This window comes from Mustela erminea, chromosome 8 (assembly GCF_009829155.1).
Source record: "Mustela erminea isolate mMusErm1 chromosome 8, mMusErm1.Pri, whole genome shotgun sequence".
NCBI classification, from domain to species: Eukaryota; Metazoa; Chordata; class Mammalia; order Carnivora; family Mustelidae; genus Mustela; species Mustela erminea.
The window spans coordinates 74,093,510-74,115,811 of NC_045621.1; the positions used below are offsets into that span (position 1 = coordinate 74,093,510).

Sequence of the window (22,302 nt, forward strand, 5' to 3'; positions counted from 1 at the left end):
TTCGTTGTTATTAGAACAACTCAGCATTCTCATGTATCTGATGAATATGCAAAATACTATAACCTCTATGGGAGGCAAATATGGCAATATCTATCAAAATTACAAAGGCAAGTAAGCATTTCTAGAAATTTATCATATGGTATACTCACCTGCCCCACCACCGTGTACGAAATAACATATACAAACTTACTTATTGCAGTATTATTGTAAGGACAAAAAAGTGAATAATAGCAAACACTTATCTAGCACTTAATATAGCAGCAGACACTATTTTAAGCACTTTGCATATTTTCTCATTAAATTCTCTCAACAGTACTATAAGGTATGTGCTATTAACAACCCCATTTTAAAGATGAAGAAACTGAGAGGCCAAGTAAAAGTAGCCCAAGATCACGTAACTAACATGGAGCCAAGATTTGATCATTGGTAGTGTTAGCTCTGGAGCCCGTTTTCTTAACTGTTATGTTAAATCATCTAAATATAGATCAACAGGAAAATAACTGAATAAAATATATAGTACATCCATTTAAGGAGTATTACTTTTTTTTTAAGATTTTATTATTTCTTTTTCAGAGAAAGAGAGGGGGAAATCGCAAGCAAGGAGAGCAGCAGGCAGAGGGAAAAGGAGGCTCTCTGTTGAGCAAGGAGACGAATGCAAGACTTGATCCCATGACCCTGGGATCATGACCTGAACTGAAGGCAGATGCTTCACTGACGGAGCCACCCAGGCACCCCAGGAGTATTACATTTTAATCTCTACACACAACTTGGAGCTCTAACTCCCCACCCAGAGTCAACCAGGCACCCCCAAGGGTATTACATTTTTTAAAAGAAAGTCCTTTAGTTCTCCCTCCTACTTTGAAGGCAGACTGAATTCAGTGACTCACTTTTAAAAATGAAGTACAAAAAGGGAAAAAAAGATAGTAACATTACATTGAAGAAAACTGGCAAACACTACCTTAACCAAGTGATCCAGGTTAACATCACCAGTAATGTCACAGAAATATCAAGTGTTCCCTCACATGACATGATGAGAAGAGCAACTCAACTTTGTGTATTATTTTCAGAAAGCCATAGCCCTATTCTAATCATGAGGAAAACATCAGACAAACCCAAGTTGAGAGAGACTCCGTAGGCTATCTGACCAGCACTCCTCAAAGTTAAAAAAAAAAAAAAAAAGGACTGAGAAACTGTCAGAGGAAACTAGGGAGACAAGATAAATAAATGCAATGTGGTATTCTGGATGAAATCCTGTAACAGAAAGAGGACATTAATGGAAAAACTGGTGATATCCATATAAAGTCTACAGTGTAGTTAACAATAAGGTACTGATGTTCAGTTTCCCAGTTTTGATAAATGTACCACAGTAAGATAATAACATTTGAGGAAACGAAGTGGGTGAGTTATATATAGGAACTTTTTGTACTGTTTTACACAACTTTCCTGTAAATCTGAAATTATTCCAAAGCAAAAGGTTTTTGGTTTTAAGATTTATTTATTTTAGAAAAAGAGAGCTGGGATGGGGTGTAGAGACGGGCAGAGAGAGTCCTAAGCAGACTCTGATCTGAGTTGACTGATGACTCAACCCCACAACCTGAGATCACAACCTGAGCTGAAACTAAGGGTTGGAGGCTTAATCAACTGTGCCACCCAGGCGCCCAAAAGGTTTATTTTTTTACAAAGAAGAAAATTCCTTGTGTACTGATTTGAAAAAAATCTCTAAGAAATGATAAATGTAAGATACAGAATATTGTATATAGTATGAAAGAAACAGTTCCATATATAGGTACAGAAATATTTATTTGTGTAAAATGGACAGGAAAACACAAATGTATACAGAAAATATTTCTGGAAAGATACTTACAAATCTGATAATACGGGTTGACCCTAAGGAGGAGAAAACTCAGTAGCTGAGAAACAGGAGTAAAAGGAAGACTTTTTAATGTGTCCTTTCGTACCTTTTTAATTTTGAAATATATGAATGCATTAGCTACTCAAAAAATAATTTAACTTTTAAAATTAAAAGGATGACAAAGACCTGAACTAAAGCAAAACCACTGGAAATAATATAAGGAATTAATTAGAATTTTAGGAGATAAAAAAGTCTAATCACCTCCATCTACCTGTTAAGGCTATCACATTTCATTCCTCAATTTTTCCACCGACCTAATTTTTCCTTAATGCACTAGAGACACTGTATTCTAGATGAACCAATCTGACTGCCAGTTTCAAAAATTCACCAACTTGTTCCTCAAATCTACATCTTTTCCAGCCAAACCTAGCTCTAAACATAAAAATCCACCTACTTAGTGTACTATTCAGTATGCTGGATGTTTTTTCTATAAAAGGGATGGCAAATAGAGGCACCCGTGCTATCACTACTCCCACACCCAAAACAACAAAACTGCTCAGTGATCAGAGTGGTCTTTCCCACTAAATCTGCATGCTGCCTCCAACTACTCCGTAATGCAATGTTCCACAAAGCCACCATCAATCAAAGCTAGCCCATGAATAAAACCTATTTGCCACATCTGGTCTCTACTATATTAATCTGTTTGCCTTGATATGTTCTTCCATGGATTTCATGTATATTTATTTACATATACACCACTATTTTGTTCTGAAAAAGATTGAGACAAGAATATGTGAACTATAAAAAGTTAATAAATTTTTAAAGTAAAAGCAAAAGAATAAAGAATACACTAAAATGGTGCCAAGAAAAAGAAAAAAAAAAGTAGAGCACAAAATCACTATGCCTGCTCTGGAGTGTGCCACAAATCTGGCTTTGGCTTTCTAGTAGCCATCACAAAAAGGAAAACCCAGTCCTGGAGATAAAACAGAAAGGTACTCCAATGAGAAACTTCTATCTACTTAGACCAAAGAGGAATTTTTATAAAACAAAAAGAACAGGACTCCTGGGTGGCTCAGTCGGTTGGGCAGCTGCCTTCAGCTCAGGTCATGATCCCAGCATCCTGGGATCCAGTCCCTCATTGGGCTCCTTGCTCAGTGGGGAGCCCTCTCCCTCTACCTCTGCCTGCCACTCTGCCTGTGCTCACTCGCTCCCTCTCTTTCTTTCTGAGACAAATGAATAAAGTCTTTTAAAAAAAAAAGAGAAGGGGGGGCACCTGGGTGGCTCAGTGGGTTAAAGCTTCTGCCTTCGGCTCAGGTCATGATCCCAGCTGGGGTCCTGGGATCAAGCCCCGCATCAGGCTCTCTGCTCATCAAGGAGCCTGCTTCCTCCCTCTCTCTCTGCCTGCCTCTCTGCCTACTTGTGATCTCTGTCAGATGAATAAATAAAATCTTTAAAAAAAAATTAAAATTAAAAAAAATTTTAAAAAGAGAGAGAACACTATAAAATGCGTAAGATATACAAGATAAACAACTACCAGTTTTCAAAGAACTGGGATGTTTGTGATAGTGCCCATCAGGCGATACATATGGTATCTTACAAAAACCCAATGCAGCAAAATTGATTTTCCAAAGAGCAGGCACAAGCTTTAAGAACTCACTCTGTCCTTTTGTTTCTTCCTTCAGTGCCTCCCTAAGAGTATAAACTCTTTGAAGAGGAGAACCATATTTTCCAACACATATAGCTCATGACACTTTGTACTGTATTCTGCCAAAAAGAAAAATTCAGTATCAATGAGAATTTACATAGCACAACTCAAATCTAATTCTGATAAAAATTCTCTAAACTAAACATAGGAATTCCCACTCCTACCAAATAGAATAAAAATGATAAATGAAGCTTCAGTAGACAGAATTTCGTGACCTTCTATACTATTATTCAATCACAATTTAATTTGTAATGTTCTAACAGCATTTTATTTTTAGTATCCCTAGCACAAAGCTAGCAAAAAAGCCAAATCAATATCATTGCCTCTGATCAAATAAAATGAAACTCAGAGCAAAAGCTTTGGCAAACCCTATCAAAGGAAATACAATACGACTGACTACCTTTCAAGAACATAATCAATAGCTCTTTATACACCAGCTGACAAAGGTAGGTTCATTTTTTAAATGACTCTGCAAGTCTGCAAGTAGACAATGAATTATAATGCATTTCTCTACTCCTTTCCAAGAATTTGTAATTTCTGTAAATGAACAACACAAGTACTTAAAAACTTAAACTATGGGCACCTGGGTGGCTCAGTGGGTTAAGGCCTCTGCCTTCAGCTCAGGTCATGATCCCAGAGTCCTGGGATCGAGCCCCACATTGGGCTCTCTGCTCAGCGGGGAGCCTGCTTCCCCCTTTCTCTCTGCCTCTCCGCCTACTTGTGATCTCTGTCTGTCAAATAAATTTAAAAAAATAATAATAATAAAAACTTAAATTATTACTCTCAAGTATATGCATTAGGATACATTAACCATCCTGTATTTGTATTTTATTAATGGGAATCATTAATAAATAAGTAGTCTCATTCTATACTGGTTCAGTTTGGGGTTGTTGTTTTTTTTTAATATATTTGGTATTTCAGTTTGCAGTATGCTCATCTGGAATTCCCTGTATGCAGGGGCACACCCTATCATCCCCAAGAGAGGATAGCTGTACCAAGTAGACTGAATGAACATGGACAGGCGTAGAGGGTGGGCAGTACCTTTAAATGGATGTCAGAAAATCCAATTCCTGCACCTTTGTTTTGACGGTTAAGATGGGAAATAAACGTCATCTCTATTTGATAGAGTTATTGAAAGGATTAAATGAGGTTAAGATTTGTAAACTGTCTAAATGCATATAGAATAGATGCTCAACAAGTGTTAGTTTTCCTACTGTTTTTTTTATAGGTAAGGAAAGAGAAGCTGAACAGACTTGTCCAAAGCCAATGGCTAATAACCGTGAGACACAGGCTAAAACTCCAAGGTCTTAATGCTCTTTCCAGTACACCAAGCAGCATGCTAACAGCAGAACCCAATACCTCATGTTTGTCACAGATGACCATACAAAGAAAAAAATAAAAAGTCTGAACACCTATTAGATGCTGAACATATACTAATCTCTTTCCTAATACCTACCCTATAAAGTGAGTATATTTATCCCATTTTACTAAGAGAAATTATTAACCTGTCCAAAGCCACAAAGCTAGTAAATCATAAAGCGGATTAAATCAAGTGTTTACACCACTACTTTTCCCTACTAAGCTGCCTCAAAACCATACAAGTATTTACAAATCATGGTCTACTAAACTCAAACTCTAAATGGCCTAGAAATTTTTAAAGGATTCTTTCACCAAAATTGTAACAGAAAATAAGAACCAAAACTTAACAGACCAAATAAAAACAAGAAAAATTTGAAAGGTTGCCTCAGAGCTCTTTCCTCTCCCAAGGTTTTCCAGGAATTTCTAATAAATGCTTAGAGGGCAGATATTTTTACACTATTCTAAAACACAGGGGAATAAAGGAATATTTCTCAATTCATTCTTAGAGGTAAGCTTAATCCTGATACCAAATCCAGGCAATAGAAATAAATATTACATTTATCATTTGTGACTATAAATGCTTAAGTCTTAATATATTTCATTTAAAAGTGTAGTATGATCCTATTTGTAAAGGAAAAACCATTGTGAATGTATGTATATAATATGGCCAGATTTGTAAATGCATATTTATACATATGCACACAGAAACCAAAGACACAAGTGGAAATATAAATCCTAAACTGTTAACAATTGTTACCTGGGACAGGAATGATCTTGGGGGTGAAGGAAGGGAAGGGGACCAGAAGTAAAGAAGATTTTCAGCTTTTATTGAATATACCCACATATTATTTGAATTTTTATAATGAACATGTATCATGTTTGCTATTAAAATATACAAATGAAAAGCACAGCCTAAATACTCATTTGCTGTTATCTCTTCTACATGCTACAATAAAAACTAATCCTTTTATTCACTCATTGGACATTCACCAACATTCAGGGTGTAGTTCCTATGTATGGGCACTGAGCTAATAAATAAACACTTGTGCCAGCCACCAGGTATTTAGAGCCTTTTTTTTTTTTTTTTTTTAAAGTAAACTCTATGCCCAACATGGGGCTTGAATTCAGGACCCGGAGATCAAGAGTCACTCTACCAACAGGGCCAGCCAGCCAGGCATTCCTAGAGTCTATTTTTTTTTTCCAAAGATTTATTTATTTATTTGAGAGAGAGAGAGACAGAAAGAGTATGTGTCCACAGGGCGAGGAGCAGGTGCAGAAGGAGAGCTAGAATCTTTCTTTTAAAAAAAAAAAATTTTTTTTTAGTATTTTATTTATTTATTTGACACAGAGAGAGAGAGATGGACACAGCTAGAGAGGGAACACAAGCACCGGGAGTGGGAGAGGGAGAAGCAGGCTTCTCATAGAGCAGGGAGCCCAAGGTGGGGCTTAATCCCAAGACCCTGGGATCATGACCTGAGCCAGAGACAGGCAGTTAGCCACTGAGCTACCCAGGGGCCCAGAGAGGGAGAGTCTTAAGCAGATGAGCACAGAGCCCAACACAGGGCTAGATCGCTACCTGAGCCAAAACCAAGAGTTGGACTCTTAACCAACTGCACCACACAGGTGCCCCGTCTAGAGCCTATCTTTTAAAACACAGGATGGAACAACAGTTACTTCCTTCCATAAGTGCTGAATTTTAAATCAAGTTCTAATTTTTATCATTTATTATATTTTTAGGTCATGTGTCAGGGGTAAGAAATATATTCTTTTTCTGGAATTTGTACTGCCTTTCTTCTAAAAAAGTGTACTAGATAATTTTTGCTGGGTTTTTTGGGGGGGCAGGTTAAAAAAATTCATTTGTATTCAGAGTACTGGGCACTATGTCAGATAATGGACTTGCAAAGATGAATAATTAACATATGCCTCTACCTACCCTCTAAAGAGCTCATAATTTCGTATACCTATGTCTGATACAGAGTTCCACATAAAAACTGAAATTCGTATCTTAGTTATCCTGCACTTCGAAATGAAACTGGCAAACTGCCCTGCTCAAAAATAAAAGTTAATTTCAGTTTCACCCAGAATTTTAGTGTTTATGAAAAATGTTATATTATTCAATTATTTTAAGATACAGTGAATAAATCAGTGGAAAAATAGAGAACACGGAAGCTGCAGGATAATATAAAACACAATGTCTCAGTGAAGAGTGGGTTCTAGGATTAGCTATGCCACCAATAAGGTGGGTTACTAGGTTTAATTGTTCTGACTGCTTCCCTAGAGGAAATGTGAAAATCCTACCTAATTTATTAGGATAGGAGAACACAAAGAATTTATTTAAAAATAGTAAAATCTGGGATGCCTGGGTGGCTCAGTAGGTTAAGCCTCTGCCTTCGTCTCAGGTCATGATCTCAGGGTCCTGGGATTGAGCCCTGCATTGGGCCCTCTGCTCAGCAGGAAGCCTGCTTCCCCCCTGCCTCTCTGCCTACTTGTGATCTCTCTGTCAAATAAATAAATAAAATCTTAAAAAAAAAAAAAAAACTAAAATATTTTTTTTAAAAAATAGTAAAATCTGATGTGTATCAGGCAGTATGGCCACCTGCTTTTTGTTGTTTGGTTTGCTTTTTATTTATTTTCCCCCACTTTGCCAATGATTAGCCAAGCAAATTTGCAAACACATTTTAACTTCTGTATGCCTCTTGGGGTAAAAAGAATGCAGGAAGTAGAGTTAGAAGACCTGAGTTTATATTCAAACCCTCCTACTAACTCTGTAAGGTTAAAAAACAAGCAAATTATTTAACCTCTTTGCACCTTAGCTTCCCAGCAGTAAAATAGGGATAAACTTAACTTACAGAATTATTTCGAAGACAAAATAGAAAATACATGTGAAAACACAAACTTAGAAGCTATTATAAATTAGACATTTTTCTAAAGAAGATAAACAAATGATCCATAACAACATGAAAAGATACTCAACATCATTAGCCATTAGGGAAATGCAAATGAAAACCACAATGAGATACCACTTCACACCCACTAGGATGGCTATTATCAAAAAGACAACATTAACAAGTACTGGAGAAAATGGAACCCTCATACTTTGTTAGTGGACATGTAAAATGCTACAGCAGCTATGGAAAATAGTTTGGCAATCCCTCAAGTTAAACAGTTATCATATGACCCAGCAATACCACATCTAAGTATATGCCCAAGAGAACTGAAAACATGTGCACACACAAAAACTTGTAAATGAATGTTCATAGCAGCATTACTCATAATAGCCAGAAAGTGGAAACAACCCAAACGTCCATCAATGGATGAAATAATCATCAAAATGTGGCATATCCATACAAGAAAGATTATTCAGCCATAAAAAGGAATGAAGTAGTGATACATGCATAATGTGAATAAACCCTAAAACTAAGATGCTAAGACACAAAGGGCCACATATTTGTATGATTCTGTTTATATGAAATGTCCAGGCAAATCTCTAGACAGAAACTAGATCAATGGTTGCCAAGTGCTGGGGAGGAGGAATGAGAGTGATAGCTAATGGGTATCAGGGTTTCTTTTCCGCAATTGAAAATGTTCTTGAACTGGTGATGTTTTGCACTACCTTATAAGTATACTAAAACCGCAGAATTGTATGAGTTAAAAAAGTAAATTCTACAGTATATGAATTATATCTCTATAAAAGAAAACTATTATAGAAATGTAAGTTTCTGTTCCTTTTCATTATTCAAAGTGCTACTTTTCTCAAGAGGCTGTTCCTGTATCCTGGAACAGCTATGAAAGCTCTTTGAAGTTCGATGTTACAAAGATGAACGGTATTTTGGGTAAAGTAAAACTACTAATCATGTTAGAAAAACTTTCCATGGATCAGATTAATTTGGCATAATTTTATTTCTTTAAAAGTAAAGTCCCTATTAATAGCAAGTTTGTTTTTAGGGAGTAGAAAGAGCTTCAAGGAGTTTTTACAGAGTACACCAGAGGGTGGGGGAGGGGGGTGGGATAAGCCAAAATGTTACACCCTTTTCTGCTTTTTTAATTACTGGACATTTACTTTTCAGATATGTCCTTGCCACTGATCAACTAAAACCCAAGTAGATGGAACTTTGCAACCTCTACCACATTCCGTGTTCCAATCTGCTGTCACTCTGCTAAATCCATCACCAGCTTCTAATCTCCATTACTCTTTCTTATTATTATTCTCAGGGCTTAAAATGCTTAACAAACTATTTAAATATAATCAACTCATTCCCTAATGCTGGGGAATTTATAGAGTAAGGCCCAAATTTTAAGACGAAATTTAGTCTAGATTGCCTGAATAAAAACACAGCAAAATGACTTCCTGGAGTTTGGGATAGAAAAACAATCTATAGAGTTGTGTAATGCTAAGTCATTTGGGAATTTTTTCACGTATTGGGTCATGGGGTAAAGAGAGTCACCAACTTTTGTCCACAGAAAGTATTATGTATAAAAGCTTCCTGGTTCTAGAACAAAGAAGCATTTTATTGCTCAAAGCAAAAGTAAGATATTTTCCTTCCATTTAGTATTGTTATACTAAAATAGCATACCAATGAAACCAGCTAGGTAACACCATGACCAAGGTATGTGAACAAAAATAATTTGTTCTTTGTTATGTACTCTTCCTTGGGGCTGGGGGGAGGGGGGAAGTGTTCACACCTAACAAAATACGCCAAAATCAAGCCAAAGAAAACCATATGGATTAACATTTTCCAAAATGGGGGTATTTTCAGTGGCAATTTTAATTTAACCTATGCCAGGATGTGTAACGGGTGTATTTGTCACAGAAATAGGTGCATTAAGAGGTGCAGAAAGAGGTGACCTGTCAAACGGCTGCTACAGAGTTACTCCCTCAACAGCACTTCCAACTTCTGGGGCGATACGCTATCTGTGTATGAGAGAAAGATGTCAAAGCACCAAGAAAACCACTTGCTGTCAGAGCAGCAGCGAGTCCAAACCGTGCATCCCAGGGTGAAATCCCACCCGCACCCTCACGAGCCGGCCAGACTGCGGCTCCTTTCTGCTATCAGTCTACCTAACATATAAAAAATAAATACATAACCACAAATCCTTGCCAACCCTCTTCCTTCCCTTTGTGACTCCTCCAAAGGCTGGAGGGAGGTTAACATCCGGCAGGCCCGGGGGAAGCCAAGACCCACGCCGCGAGGGAGGCATCCAGGAGGCATCCCGAGCCCCGGGGGCCTCGGGACGGGAGTCCCCCACCCACCGGGCAAGGCTGGTCACCGGCCACACAAAGAAGCCGGCCGCCGGAGCTGGTCGCTGGGCTCGCCCCGGGGCCGGGCGCCGCCGCTTGTGGTGCCCGCACGCCGGGAAGACGAGACCCGCCGGAAAATAAGGATTAACGCCCAAACCTGTTGCATGATGCGGGTCCCTTTCACCCATTAATGAACCAGGGCGCTTAGGGGGGAGGGGGCCAGAGCGACCGGGCTCTGAGGGCCGCGGCCGCACCCGGCAGCCAGCGCGGAGGCAGAGGCCGCCCGCGGGGCTCCCACCTCAGGCGCTTTGTCTGCGGTGGAGGCGGCGGCGGGGACGCGGGCGCCCCTCCCTCAGCCGCGCGGCTCCACCGCCCCGCGGCCCGAGCCCAGGAAGAAAGCCGGGCCCGCCGCCGCCACCGCTACCGCCTCCACCCGCCCGCGCCCGCTACCCGGCCGCGGGGCCTGCGCGCTCCTCCCGCCCGGGCCGCCTGGGCCGCGTGGCGGCCACACTCACCTGGCTGGCGCTGGCGCGAGCGCGGGCGACCGACACCTCCGGGGTTGGTGGGGAGGACGCGGGGACGCGAGCGAGGCGCGGACGGAGGCGGAGGGCGAGGCGGGAGGAAGGCGGGCTGGGGGGCGGAGCGGCCCTGGACGGCGGCGGCGGCGGCGACTCCAGCCACTCGCGGCAAATCGCGTCCCGGCCCCTCCGTGCGTCAGGCAGGGGGCGGCGGCGCGGGCGGCCCGGCGACCTCCCCGCACCCGCGGCCCGACCCGCGTCCGCGCGACCCCGCGAGCGCGCGAGAAGCGGCGGCGCAGCGACCCCGCCCGGCGCGGGAAGGGGGCGGGACAGGGAATCCCACAGGAGCGGGGGCGGGGCGAGGAAGGGGCCTTCAACGTGCCCCTGGTGGACCCTGCGAACCTCGCCGGGCCGGGGACTCCGCGCTGCCCAGCCCGCAGTGGTGTAGATAATGAAAGGAGCACTGGAACTGGAGTCTGGAAGCCCGGGCTCAAGGAAAGACCCCTCTACTGGACGGCTTGCAAGTCGTTGCTTTTCTCTGTCCTCATCCTGAAATACGTGGGTTTGAGTACATGGTCTTCAAGATTCTCAAAATTCTGATCCCCACAACTTGAAGAATGAAGGCACCTGGGGGGGAATGGGTCGTAGTGAGGAAGAGCTGGATTCAGGGCATTTGGTTTTCTTCGGGGATCTTTCCATTCAGCCCAAATTTATTCACAAATGACCCTCTGGTAATGGCTACTTCCCCCACCTTCACCAACTCTAGTTATTTTTCTACAAATGTACAGACTTCAGAGTCTTCATTCTCCTGATTTTATTGCGCAAATCATTTTTGTGTCATTTCCTGAATTCAGTTCAAAAGAGTCATCAGCTGATGCACACAAGCTCGGGAGGGCCATATGGTCCCAATCCCAGACCTTCCCTATTTCTCACTTCAGTATCACCTAATTCCATTGATAAAATCTTGCCCTTTCAACAACTAGGCAATCAAATTTCTCCCCACTGAAGTTCTCTGATTTGAAATCCCATGGATGAATTCTTCCTCTTAATTCTGTGACTAATAATCTGTCTCCACTATTTCAACCTCTTTGCCACTCTCTAGGTCCAGCCTTCCCAATTTCACTTCTGCTTCTGTTCCACATGACTGTCAGAATATGCTGCGAAACCAAAGAGCCTCCTTCTTTAGAATTCTTCAGAGGCTGTCCACTTGGACAATCAGGTTCAAGCTAATTACCATGGTACACAAAGCCGTGTATAACCCGATCCCTAGACCTCTTCAGCTCCAGCTCTGACTCCCACATTTACACACAGATACAACAGGCTCTGTCAGTATCTCCATACATTTTCCCCCACCTGAAATCCATTCCTCATTTAACCAGGTGAACTCCTACTATCCTCCAAGATAATAAATGCTTCACTTGCTCTTTAGAATCTTCCCTGACATCCACTCTTTTTTCCACACCCACATGCTCTCCCTATGCACTTACGCTGAATTAGATACTCTCCTTTATGCCTTCCTGCAACAATCTCTTATCTCTTCTCTATGATTGTCCTTAGTACTTTTTTCTTTTTTCCTATTGCTTTGCTTGGTGGTCTTTCGTTACTAGACTGAGTTCCTTAAAAGGATAGATATTTTTGTCTAGTTCATTTTTGGTTCCCAGACATCGCAAAGTGCTCAGCACTCAGAAGTTTCCCTTTAAACATTTGTTGAGGGCTGACGTCATTCCTTCCAGCAAGTAGATGTTGAGCATCTACTCATCAGGAGGGAAATAACAGTACAACCCACAGCCCTTGCCTTGCTTAACCTTCCACAGTATTCTGTTCTTCCTTTACTAGGTGACATTCTCTGCTTATCATTTAAAACCCTCTCTTACTACCACTCACATTCTTTGCTTGTTTTAATAAAGCAAGAGCATGCCAAACAATCCATTACAATAATTCCCAAACATCTCTGCCCTTCCTCTTTCCATATCCTCTAGTTCCACACTGTATTACCCAGTTAGTAGATAAGGGATAACTGCTGCAATAGGGGAAAAAATTAGTTTGTAAAACCAGAGAATGAAGTTTGAATGCCATATTTTCCAATAATTACTGAACTAATGAATGTAGCTCAATCACTTAAATTCACTAGGCCTCGCTTATAACGATCCTTTGGCTCCACGACTAGCCTTCATTTTTAATATTTTGTTATTGAGGTAAGCATGTCCTTCTTTATACAGTGTATGTATAAATTGAGGGACTACCAGATCCTTGGAAAGTAGCTGTGCAGCATAGACTTGAACTCCAAGTGATGGGGAAATACTACTTCACAGCAGTACTCATTTTTGAACAGTCCTTCTAGTCCTTACATTGAACTGAAATGTGTCTCCTTATAAATTTGTAGGTAGTCATGGTATTGTCTTGGTAGGAAATACCTCTGGGTTTAAGTTCCAAAGCAGTGTAGTCAGATCCCAGTTATAGAACCTCTTAGCTGTTAAACTTGGACTAGCACAGAACAACTCCAAGGATGAGTATGTTCAACTCTAAAAGGGAAAAACAATAATACCTTAAACCATTATTACAAATATGAATACAACATATATTAAAGTGCTCAGTGAATCTGAATCTAGTAATGTGTATTGAGCATAGAACAGTCCTATTCCCCTCCATGTATAATCTTCTAAATATTTGAAGCCAGCAACCACAGAACACACCTTTCAACAAGATGCTTCCCTCTCATGCCCCCTTCATCTCCACACACTCTCATCTAAACATAACTTACTGACTCTTAAACTGTGGCATTTGGAACTAAATCCAATAATCCAGGTATGAAGAGGGGAATAGTAAAGTACAATTTTCTACAATTCTATGATTTTTCAATCAGTTTGGTATCATAATAGCATTTTTCTATTACCACACAACTGTTCATAAATGTCATGTGTTGCTGATTTAAAACAAAAATACTCCCAAATCTTTTAGAAGTTTTAATATAGCTATAGCTATAAAACCATATCTCCTTCAGCCTGTATTTGTACAATTTGTTTTTGAAGACCGAGTGCAGATCTTTGCATTTATTCCTCTTAAATATCACTTTGGAGGTTATGTACCAGGAGCCCCTGCCATAATAGAAATCAGTGAAAGGAGAGTAACATTGAAAACAACTTTGAGTGATGGGGGCAAAAGAATCCCAAAAGCCCTTTAAGTAACAAATTCCTCCATTCCTAATTTCTCCCTCACAATTTCCCTCTGGCTTTTTATTAAAAGCCACATTTAAACTTCCCCTAAAATTAAATAACTTTTCACACTCCTCTTGTTTTATTTTTATAATAAATGAATGTTGAAAACACCTTTTATGTGCATGTGTTTCCCACACATTATTCACTGCAACTTCGGAAGAATTCAGTGAAGTAAGTCAGACCAAGGGGCCATTTTACTGAAGCTCAACAGGCTTAGGTAATTTGCTGAACAGTCACTCTGCACCAAAATTGGCTTCTTGGCGGAAACAGCCCCACCCACAGCCCATGCTGAAGGGGAGGCCCCAGGCAGTACCACAGCGCTCTGTAATCCCTGAATCACTGTTGATTACCCCAGCATACAAACACACCCGGGTCACACCCATTCAAAAATGACCTGGGGTGTATGGAAAAAACACTCAATCCCAAAAAAGCTGGTCCAATCAGACCAAATCAGACCAGCTGAATCCAAAAGAAGACACAGATGGTGCCCATGGCTGAGCAGGGCTCTGACAGAATAATGTCAGCCAGTGACTAAACAGAAAACATGTATTCATTATACATTCAACTCATGTATTCAGCAAATATTTATTAAGTATGTCTGGTTTAGGTGGAAGGGATACAGTATGGACAAACGACACAGAAATTCTGCCTCTTCGATCTTGCGTTCTGGTGGATGGGACAGGCAACAAACATAATAAATAAGTAAATCAAAAAAGTATATTAAAAAGTGGTAAGTGTTGAATAAAAATTAGGCAGGAAAGGGGACTAGAAAGTGTAAGGTGTAGGGGTACAGTTTTTAATCACAGGAATAGGAAAGGCTTCACTGAGAAGGTATTATTTGAGCTAAGGCTTGGAGAAGATGTAGCGCTGATCCTGTGAAAAGGTCTGGGTGGCTCAGTTGTTAAGCATCTGCCTTCAGCTTAGGTCATCATCTCAGGGTCCTGGAATGGAGCCCTACATCGGGCTCCTTGCTCATCAGGAAGCCTGCTTCTCTGTCTCCCACTCCTCCTGCTTGTGTTCCCTCTCTCCCTATCCCTCTGTCAAGCAGATAAATAAAATCTTTAATAAGTAAGTAAAAAGACACAGATAGCTGAAGCTGAGGGAAGCAACTGTAGTGGGCTGATCAGGAAGCAGACAATAAAACAATAGCAAAATTAGGCAATGCAGAGAGCAGGGCATTCAAAACCCATGTGGAAGATTTTTAACAACCAAATGATCAGGGCACCAACGCACATGGACTAGACCAGAGCCTTTGCTGACGAGGTCTTCCTATCTACCTTATCTATCTATCCATCTATGTCTCTATCATCTATCTATCTTTCTATCTACATATACTTTTTATTTTATTTTTTTTTAAAGATTTTATTTATTTATTTGACAGAGAGAAATCACAAGTAGACAGAGAGGCAGGCAGAGAGAGAGAGAGAGGGAAGCGGGCTCCCTGCTGAGCAGAGAGCCCGATGCGGGCCTCGATCCCAGGACCCTGAGATCATGACCTGAGCCGAAGGCAGCGGCTTAACCCACTGAGCCACCCAGGCGCCCTACATATACTTTTTAAAGATTTTATTTACTTATTTGACACAGAGAGAGCAAAACGAGGGAGCAGCAGGCAGAGGGAGAGGGAGAAGCAGGCTCCCCGCTGAGCCGGGAGTCTGATGCAGGGCTTGATCCCAAGACCCAGGGATCATGACCTGAGCCAAAGGCAGATTTAACTACTGAGCCGAGCAGGCACCCCTCTCTTTATATTTTTTAAACTCTACACTACACGTGGGGCTTGAACTCACACTCCAAGATCAAGAGTCACTTGTTCTATGGACTAAGCCATCCAGGTACCCCCCCCCCCCCACAATCCATGTATTTTTGTTTTGTTTTAGGGTTTTTTGTATTTTTTTGTTGTGTTTTTGTTTAGTTTTCACAAATCTATATTTTTTTTGTTAGTTTCACAGGTAAAATTTAGTGATTCATCAGCTGCATGTAACACCCAGTGCTCCGTACATCAGGGGCCTCCTTAATGCTCATCACCAAATTATCCCTTTCCCCCACCTCCAGCAACCCTCAGTTTTTTATTTTTTATTTTTTTTAAGGATTTTATTTATTTATTTGACAGATAGAGATCACAAGTAGGCAGAGAGGCAGGCAGAGAGAGAGAGAAGAGGAAGCAGGCTCCCTGCAGAGCAGACAGCCCGATGTGGGGCTCGATCTCAGGACCCTGGGATCATGACCTGAGCCAAAGGCATTGGCTTAACCCACTGAGCCGCCCAGGTGCCCCAACCCTCAGTTTCTTAAAACGTCCCGCAGGTGATTGGGATGTTCAGCAGAATGGGAACCCCTGCTCTACCAACTGTTGTCTTGGATTCCGAACACTCTTTAAATTCTGTGTTCCAGTTGGCCCAACCCAGTGTGTATCCCGCTTTCCCATTGTTCAACTTTTCTGTTATTCCTGGGTAGCCTGATACCCACAGCTGAGTTTCAGTTTTTCTAATTTGCACATGTATTCTTTACGAAGGAACAAGAACCAAATCCCAACCCTATTCCCTGAGGTCACATGTTTGCATTTTCAGAATTTTGTAATCCCGAATTGCCTAACATACCACAACCACAAAGCCAAGAAATGGTGGTGCTGAAACCGTAGCCCTGGGTTACTATTCTCTGTGCTGCAATGCTCACCTTTAGGGGCAGAACAAAAATGGAAGTTTGGGGATATTTCTTTAACATTTCCATATCAATATTTGAAAAATTGCCAAAATGTTATATTTTAAAATCTTAAGGTGTATAACATTTGTTTTAAGAATGTACCTGTAATGTATTACTGAATTTTTAAGAAAAATATTTAATAATTTTATTTAAAAAATAGTTTGAGGACTCAATTTATCAGTTTTTACAATTGACATTGTAATTCAAAGCTCAAATTTTCTCTCACTAAGGAAGTTAAGACCTGTTTTTCTTTTTGTTTTTAATATACTTTCATGGTCCTGAAGTTATTTAAATAACACTTTGTTAGTTAACAAAACATCAAAGACTAGAATTTATTAATATAAGCTGAAAGCATTTGAATATTTGTAGGATCATCTGTGTGTAAGTAGATGTGGTACATAGTTTAGGCATAACACAGATTTGTCTCTTAAACATCAGTAGTGCTTTAAAACTATTAGACCTAATAGAAAATGAAATAAAATTTCAGACCAAGGGAAGGTTCTAATTTCAGCAATTTACTGTCACTCTTAATTAACATAAACTTTGTAATAGAGATTAGCAAAGGAGGCCAAGTTAAAAACAAATTGCTTAGGTAAATTGCTTTAAATGCTCCTGGCAACATACAAGACATTACATAATAAAATACAGTAAACTGACTATGCCAATTTTTATTGTTCTCTCCAATAAATTTTCTTCCAATAAGTACCGTTGTCACTCTCTTATATTCTCAAATAGGTGTCCCTGAGTCAGAATTCTTCAGTTGCTAGTACCAGAGCCAATTTCAACTGGATTGAGATGAAGGGGTGGTGAATTTTCTGGAACAATCCTGTGGATTTTCTGGAATAAGAGTGAGGTAGCTCAAATACACTAAAGGAAGAACTGCATTTCTGGGTGTTCGAGTAGGCAGTTAGGTCCTAATGATGAGGGAGCAGGAGGCTGGCTGAGGACAAAGCAAAAGCTGGCGCCACTCCTCACAACCCGGGGCAGTAGTAGCTCTTCCTGCCCACGGATCCTGTCCCCGTGCTTTAATACACCACCATTTTGCACCAAAGATGTCTTAAGAATTCTTTCTTTAGTCGTCAGCTCCGAACCTCACCCCACCGAACCTGACTTAGGTTCTGGGACTTCATCACTAACAGGATACGCGGAGGCCAGCAACAAGGAAACCATGGCCAACTATCAGGAAGGTCAGAGGCCTGTCCTGGCAGCACTTCACAAGAGCCAGATCAAAGCAGACAGGCCTAAGATGGTGGGTACCGTGACAGGAAACCCCTGCCCAAATAAGGAAGAAAAAGTATGGAAACCTTGCTTCCAAGAAATCCCAGCCCCAAGTAATGAATATTCCACCCTCTAATTAACAACCTTCAGTAAAAGATAGAATCCCAGCCCTGAGGGTGTGCAGCTTTCTCTCTCACGGACTCTTGCTCTCTAGAGTTTGCCAGCTCTCCCATCTCCAAAGTGTACTTCAGCTTTAATAAACTTTCACATTTGTGTCCCTCATTTGCTACACTGTGTGTCCTGTCCTTGAATTCTTTCTCATGACAAGACCAAGAACCTTCTGCGATATCTTTGGGACAGCCTGGATTGAGACCTCAGAACCCAGGGCAAGGGTCTGGGTTCTCCCCAGTTCTCCTGTCAACATGGGGACCTCTGAGACCAGAGCAGAGAGCCAAGAAAGGCAGCATCTTTCTCAGCCCCTTCTGTGAGACCTGTTTCTCTGTGACTTGCCTTCCTTCTGTCCAGCTGCAAACCAGTCTGTTTTAGACCATGTGGAGAAGAGCCCCAGTTGCACGGGGTGTATAACCTCAGCTTGCGGACACTTCATGTAGAAAACTGTCAAGAGTTGCTGATGTTTTGAGTCACACAAATATTCAAACACTCAACAGTAAAACAGGTCTGGCCTAAAGGGCAGCTCCCTCTAGGGGAGGAAATCTCCTAAGAAGTTAGTGGCATTTCCAGAACAAGGGAGAAAGGAATACCAGGCCAGTCAAATTATAGGTATTCACTGCAAAACAAAATGTCTGCTAAGCTCACACTAATAAGATGATTTTTTAAAAAAAGATTTTATTTATTCATTTGACAGACAGAGATCACAAGTAGGCAGAGAGGCAGGCAGAGAGAGAGGAGGAAACAGGCTCCCCATTGAGCAGAGAGCCCGATGTGTGGCTCAATCCCAGCCCCCTGGGATCATGACCTGAGTTGAAGGCAGAGGCTTTAACCCACTAAGCCACCCAGGTGCCCCCCAAAAGATGATTTTTATGAAATTTTCTTACCTACTCAAATCTTAAAATTGTATGTAAATTACATCGAGTCTCACTATTTAATATTTTTAAAAATATATTATTTATTTATTTGACATACACACACACACACACACACACACACACACACATACACACAGAGGGAACACAAGCAGGGGGAGTGGGAGAGGGAGAAGCAGACTCCCCACTTAGCAGGGAGCCCAATGCAGGGCTTGATCCCAGGACCCTGGGACCATGAGCTGAACCAAAGGCAGCCACTTAATAACTGAGCCACCCAGGCACCCCTCACCATATAATATTAAGAACTATACTCAAGTACCCTTTTTCTGGTTTGTTGATGCTACTTTAAAACCCTAGGCTAGAAAAATCCTTCAGTCTATTCATGATTATGGTAGGAAATTACAATTTCACTTGATCAGAGCATTTTTAGTTATTACATTTTAAGTCGAAAAAATTTAGATCTAAAAATATTTTATTCAAAGCTGAAGAGGTAAAAGCACTTGATTATCAAATTCAATCAGCACAGTGAAATAGGTCTCATTTAAAGAGTATTAGTTAAGTTACAGAGAGAGTTCTTTAGTTTCTGTAACATGGTGTTTCAATATGGGGCTAGGTCCTAGTTATTAGGAAGACAGAAAAGAATGTTAAAAACAAGCTTGGTCCAAGTCATAAGGTCTACTTTGTTTTTCTAATGTGCTCTAGTCATCAGCCTGAATACAAAGGTCAAGAACATTTACCTCAGCCATCAAGCAACGTATTCTGCTCTAGACTCTAAAATCAGAAGCCAGAGACCAAAGTCTTCCTTCCTAGCTTCAATTCTCCTGTGGTCAGAAACGGCTCTCTTGTTTATCTACACTTAAGAAAAAAATCCTATGTTCATGAGCAAAACAGGGACAAACCACATTTAAAAATAATCTCCACCCATCGTCAGGCTCCCTCCACTCTGTCAACGTCTCCAGCTGCTCTGGAGAGGTGTGTGACATGGGTCTGCGAGCCCAGCAGCTGAATGAAGCTCAGGAGAAGTCCCGTTGCATAAAGTCAGAGGAGGCTCTGCCAACACAAAAGCAAAGAATTGATTTGGTTGTGGGATAAAGTGGAAAATGGAAAGAATTGCCCTTTGTATCAGTCCAACTTTTCCTCCCCTTCTGAACAAAACATTATTATGTAACAAAGAGCCTTTAAACAATTTCTTTCTTTTTTGAATTGGCAACTTGACAAACACAGATTGTGTCATCCTGGGTTACAGCCACTTCTTAGGGTGTGGAGTTACTTGATTCCGGCACTGTGGATCAGTGTGCCCAAAACATGTGACACAAGCTAGGTCCGTGGCTCGCTGATAGTATCTGAAATTTAGGGGAAAAAAGGAAAGCTTCTTTCCCTTTCAAAACTTGAAGAAAGGGAACCACAGAGCGAGCCCTGGTTGATCCTTTTATTTCAAAACCTTAACTTCCATATACTAATTATACAAATAAACCAAGAAGAATGTTCTATCATCATTCTGAAAGAGGGGGAAAACTATAGTCCAGAGTTCTCCATTGAGATGATGGCAGATTTGGGGCAAGAGCTGCTGCACTTGCTGAACTTAGCCTCCTGAAAGATGATCCTAGATGTCACAACTGTACAGAAATCTTGCTTAGAACCTTCTGAGGGAGAGTGTCCTACTCTGGAACAGCATCTGGAGATGGTGCTCCTGGTTGTATCCCAGTGTGACATTTTAATATCATATGACCAACTTTTAAGCATTTTGCTTGGAAAAAAGTTGTGCATGAACAGAAACATGAGAGATGTTGAAGGATTAATTTGTTCATGAAATAAGAATTCAGTGCCAGTGTCGCTTTAGGGACCTGGAGACAATGATGAGGACACTGGGAGTTTGCTCTTGGTCTGACTGGGGGACAGGAAACCAACCAAACATTCAAAGCAACATGCTACATAGTTGTCATTAAATTCTACATAAAATGCTACCAAGAGACACAGGAGTCACTGCCAATGTGTCTAGTGAAGATTTCATGGGGGCCTTGATGCTTAAACTGAGGTTAGTAGAGTCAGCGCTGTCTAGGCTGGGAGAAGGGAGAAGAAGCAGAAGAGTGTATACAGTGGCTGCAAGGCTCTGAAAAAACATGCCATTTGGTGGGGTATTTCGAGTATTCTTGCTGTGGCTGCATGAGCAGAGGGTCATTTAAGGCAGGGAAATGTGGGTGGGGGGTGGAAAATTCAATAGCCTGCGAGCCGAGTAGGTGATGTAAATGATTGAAGAAGGCTGGCAGGTCTGGGTACAAAAGTATTTGCCGTGAGTGCCTGAGCAGATGGCTCACTAGAGGACACAAAACCTCTAAAAAATATTGCACGGAATTATACTTACCTCTCCAAATGTGAGAGATTGCCTGTTCCCATAGCCTTGCCAAGATGAGTACTTTTGATTCATTAAACCAATATTTACTAAATGCCTTCTATTGTGAGCTATTCGTATTAAGAATTGAGGATACAGCAGCAAATAAAACAAAAATTCCTATTCTCATGGAACTTACATTCTATGAGGGGCACACAGACAAAATAAAGAAGTAAAAGTTGTGGCTGTTGGATAAATGCTATGGAGAAAAATAAAAGAGGGACAACCTATAGAGAATGGGAGATAGGTTGGATTTTAGGTATAATAATCAGGAAAAACCTCAGACATTAAACAGAGACTAGAGGATGTGAAATAGGGAGCTATGCAGACATCTATAGGAAGAGCATTTCAAGCAGAGGAAACCATCAATCAAAGGCCCTGAGGAGAGATCACACCTGCCTGGGAAGGGAGGTTAAGGGGAATGGGAAGAGAGGGAGAGATTGCGTAGGATCTTTTAGAGAATTGTAATGATCAAGGCTTTTGTTCTGAGCAAATTAAAAAAGCTTCCAGTGATTTTGAGCAGAGAAGTGATAGGTGGGCTTTGTATTTTTTTAAAGACTCTTTGAGGCTGCAGTGTGCAGAGCTGAATGCCTTGAGGGAAGGGTAGAAACAGAGAGCCGCTGGGGGGTGAGAGCTACTGCTCAGGACAGACAGAGGGTGGCTCGGCCCAGGAGAGGGCAGCAGAAGTGGTAGGAAGTGGCTGGATTCTAGTTATATGTTAAAGGTAGAACCCCAGGACTTCCTGATAGATTGTCTGTGGTGTGTCAGAGAAAAAGAGGGATCCAGGGATAACTGTGGTGTTTTTGGTTTAAGTGATTAGAACAATAATATTCCACATACTTTGGGGAAAACTGTGGGGTTAATCAGTTTGGGCTGGAAGATTGGGAAAGGAAGCTTAATAATTTGGTTTTGGAAATGTTACTTTAAGATACATATCAGACAATAAGACTAGATTTGAAATAAGCAGCTGGATATGAGTCTGGAGTTAAAGGAAGAGGTCTGAACTAGAAATATGCATTTGGAATTTTTTGGAGTAACCTCTCCAGCAAATGAGGTTGGAGAAAAACCAG

General features: G+C 41.1%; 1 protein-coding gene across 5 annotated transcripts in view; it reads right to left on the minus strand.

Annotated features, from left to right (window-relative positions):
• The window catches only part of SESTD1 (SEC14 and spectrin domain containing 1), a 166,319-nt gene extending 155,357 nt beyond the window's left edge, over positions 1–10,962 (minus strand). For 4 of the 5 annotated variants that reach the window (XM_032356090.1, XM_032356089.1, XM_032356091.1 and 1 more), the window contains exon 1: positions 10,671–10,962. The gene's annotated coding sequence lies outside the window, so the exon portion shown is untranslated. Of the gene's footprint in view, positions 1–10,312; positions 10,376–10,670 lie in introns of those variants that run through there. The other variant, XM_032356088.1, reaches the window with a different exon arrangement.
• Positions 10,963–22,302: the final 11,340 nt, after the last annotated feature.